Source organism: Montipora foliosa, chromosome 2 (assembly GCF_036669935.1).
Source record: "Montipora foliosa isolate CH-2021 chromosome 2, ASM3666993v2, whole genome shotgun sequence".
NCBI classification, from domain to species: Eukaryota; Metazoa; Cnidaria; class Anthozoa; order Scleractinia; family Acroporidae; genus Montipora; species Montipora foliosa.
Window position 1 is genome coordinate 37,556,095 of NC_090870.1, and position 4,444 is coordinate 37,560,538.

Here is a 4,444-nt window from a genome sequence, read left to right on the forward strand (position 1 = left end):
GTTGTTCTATTTGCCCGTGCTACCATCTTTTTTTCACTGTGGGAATGCTGTGTTTCCGGCGAAAATCGTTTTGTTATCATGACTAGAAATGATGCCTTGTTCCTGGTGTATTCTGCATAGCGACGTGAGTAAACTTCGTACAGTATTTAACTATTAATTTTTCTCACTTTACGTCATTTACGCACGTGCGAAATGGTGGTTGTCGTGAAGGCTTGGAAATAGCTTAACCTCATTGAAACCATTAATTACAGGAACAAGGCATCATTTCTTGTCGAATCCTTGGAGCGCCATGGAATGCTGTGAAAGCTCAAGGTAAGAGGCACAGTCCGTTGGTTGCAAGCAAGGACAGTAAGGGGGAAGGAGAGGGAGAGACGGTAAGTGGAAGAAGAACAGAAGGCAAGGGAAAGATAGAGAAAGGTGTTTTCTTTTTTATTCCCCCTAAAAATCCAGGCCCCATTTTTTAAATTACCTTCCCCCCAAAAAAGGGAAACCCTTTTTAGACAGTTGATAATAACCTCGTTGAAAAAAATCAATCTAGTAGGTTGAAATTCAATTAACCTGAATTTTAATTCAACCTGTAACATATACAATCATACTAACTGGAACTTTGGACTCTTAACCAGTCGCATGTCCAAGTGATGAAATATATAGATAGCTCATATACCATGATGGCTGAGCCAATGTTCTACTTTTTAATAATGTTAATTTGCCAGAAATAGCGAACCAATCAGATCACTAACTATGTCTATACGTAACGGTGTACCACAATAGAGTTTGAGCCTATTCTGTAATAAGAGACGATTTTTGAGGGACGTCTTATTCAAGATTTTCAGTCTTAGCATGTGCCTTGGCAGCCTACGTGTAGCCGTACCCTCCCCCCCCCCCCCACAGTTTTTTATTTCAGGGGTAGGGTACGGCTACACGTAGGCTAGTGCCTTGGTTTCAATCATAGTATCAATAGGACAATTCCCTCCTGAAATAAGATAGAGTCATCTTTCCTGTGGAAGATTTATAAATTGAGAACCTAGTTTGGAGCAAAGTTAACACTAATAGCACCTCCGGTTAATTAAAAGGTAAGGTTCCTCTAGTGCTTCGTGATCTTTACACAAATAATTCGTTATAATTACAGTCATAATTGCTTCACGGTTTCAATTTAATTTTCCAGATTATTTCAAGGGAGCTGAGGCTTTATATTAACACCTCATAAATAATAAATATAAATGGGTTAGTCGATCTATCGACTTCTCTCGAGTTAAAATGTTTTTCGCCCTTAGTTTTAGGACAAATCTTTGACCGACAAAGAAAAAGAGAAAGATTTGTAAATGTAGTTCCAAACTCAGTTTTTTAATTGTTGTCTGTGAGTGCGGGAAGGATGTTCAATCTGTTAGTCGACTAATATGTTTTTACCCTCATTTGCGAAACTATTATGATACTCTGGAAATGCAGCTATTTTTACAGCTTAATAAGGCGCTGTCCTCACTAGTGCGTTTTACAAAAACCTCCGTTTAAATATAACCGTCCACACTGAAACGATTGAAAACGGAGGTTTTCAAAAACCGAGGTCCACTGAGACGGATGTTTTCGAAAACTTAACGCTTTTGAAAGTGAAGACTTTTGAAAACGGAGGTCTATCGTTCCAGTGTCGACGGCGACAACGGAGGTTTTGGAATACGCGTGACGTCATAATCTTACGCATGCCTCACCGTTTCCCGCGCGCCAAAAGGCAAAAAGGCAAAAGGCAAAGCCTGGAAATAAAAACGCATCTTTAGATCTTCGTTTTCAGTCCAACCAAGTCTCTCCCTCAATTGAAGGATTATTCTTAAATGTCAATTTCTTCCAAATGAAGTATTATCGTTCATTTTGGAGACTGAAAGCTTGATAGGGATCATGGGAAATGAACATATTTCTTTTAAAAGTGGAACCCTAATGTCTGGACTCCCAGGACTCGAACCTGGGAACGTGTAATTAATAACCCCTTCACTTAACCACTTAGACTACCACGTCACTAGCTGCGAGGATGTCATTTTTAATTAATGTCAATAATTTTTTGTTCCAAAAGTGCCGCTGTAAACGTGTATTAACACCCGTTAAGAAGCAAGCTTACACAGTGAAAAATGTCGGTTACCAAACTTCAAGAGAAAGCTAACCATTTTAAAATCAAGCTTTAGACTTAACCATTATTCAGCAATGATTTTATATATATATACTAATTAGTTTTGGTGAATAATCGGCACATTTTCTAGTCAGTTTCTAGTCATTAGTGGTTAAGTGGATAAAAACAATTCCTTTGAAGGGAGTGCTCCGGGTTCAAATCCTGTCCAGAGGCTGCTTTTACTTTTTTCTTTCTTTTGCTACCACAAGTCCTGGGACAGAGTGGTCAAAATGGAGGATAATGCTTTATTTAAGGCAAAGTGACAATGAAGGATAATCCTTCATTTGAGGATGAGATCGTGTTGTTTCAGTCTCTAGTGTGGACTGCAGTCCAGATTCGGGACTCCCTCTTACCCCACCCTGAAAATTGGCCTGGAACCCAGGCGGGAAAAGAGAGAGTCCTGTATTACTTGCAGGCGCATGCTCGTAATGGGCCAATCATATCGTGTTAGATGCCAGGCTGGATATGTAAACAAAGGAAACATGGAAACTCCGACAAAAAAATCGTATATGAGAACTACTGTGTGATCTGAGGTGGCGGAAAAATAACATCGAAATTATGCCTTGTCGTGACCCAACGTTAACGAGGAGAAAAAACCCCGATCGCAGTGATGTTGGAAAATTATTGCCGAATAAATGTCACGACTGAGAGAAGATCGCAATACATCTGTGCAAACGCTGAACTAGTAAATATATATAGCATAGGATTTCACTAAGCAACAAAACAGCTCGGAGCCAGAATTTCATATTATCTACAATACTTTATCTCCACAACATCACACGATTCTCACCTGTCTCGCCTTATGTAAACCCCCCATACCATTAGTCATGCCTTGAGTTGCACTCTTTATGTCCTGCAGCAATGTGGCATACAACCTCAACAATATTTCTCGCATAGCTTCCGTATTGGGGCTGCGACTAGTGCAGCTGCTGCAGGGATTCCTGCCTGGTTAATCAAGGTACGGGGCCGCTGGTCTTCTGACTGCTATGAACGTGACATAGGAACTCCTCAAGAAACACTGCTGGCTATCCCTAAACAACTGACAATGAACTGAAGCAATAATTGTAGGTTAGACCCTTCTTTGTTGTCTACATGATGACCGGTATCATGATTACTGGGTACTCTTAAAAATTTCTCTTACTATTTTTATCAGTAATATTATTCTTGGTTGGCGTCAGAAGCTATATTCTCCTTTCCACCCTGTAGATGGGTTTCTTCTCCTATCCCTAGACCTCCATTTTAAAATACATGTGCAAACCAAACAAGGAGAAATGGGTTTTTCGATCCCCCTGAGGGCTGCGCATGCCTTTATCGTATACTATTTTCTTTGGCAGTTGGTATTCCAGCCAACGTCCACACAATTTACTGTGGGGTGATTGTGTTCTCCCATTCCTGACCATAATAGTTTGGGCTCACACAATCCTGGCAGGGAAGTGCACCCTGGGCTGTACTTTACCCCACAGTAGGTGGGACATCCCTCCTTGGCAATAGGTCCGGATTGCATACTCCAAGATGGTACAACTCACCATCTGACCTTTTCTCCTTCCAGAAGGGCACCCCTCTTCAGGTCCACCCTATGTTACATTTTAACGTAGGATTGCCTCTAGAGACACAGCTACTCTAGGGGGTCCTCCTAGGGACACCGCTACCCTAGGGAGCATAGGCTCTGCCTTCCCCGCCACCCAAATTTTGCCAAAGGATAGTGATTAACATAATATAATTGAATTAAAAAATAAATAAATAAAAGGAGAATCTATGTTCTTCCTTCTCTAGTTTCACAAGCCTCGCAGGGCTGGGGGGAGGAGTAATCATCATTACCCTCAGTTGTCCATGCCCCTCAGGGCATGCGAATATTCCCTGCAGCTCTCCCCTTTTTATGTCACTGACCCTTAGGGACTCATTAACGTCCGAATAATCAATGTTTGACTGCGCACATATGTGCATAAATTAGGAAACCTTGCGTTATCAACAAAAACAGATATGTTAAGAAACAAATAGTCCAGAAAACTATTCGAAATTTTGCGCCAATACCGGCTTGATCACAATCACTTTAATAGTTGACGCAATCAACGATTGTAACTTCCGGTTTCCAGCAAGGTGGCAAACTGCTTGTGGAAGAACTCAAAAGGATCCAAAGAGAAATCAGTTGTTTCCGTTCAGCAGCATATAGCGAAGATTTCGCAACGTGAAAGCTACCTTTTCATACCGAGTGTCAAATTCAATCACAAGAAACACGCGATGCGCGCGCGGGCATTAATATTACATGACGTGCCCGTCATTAAAGTCGTTGTT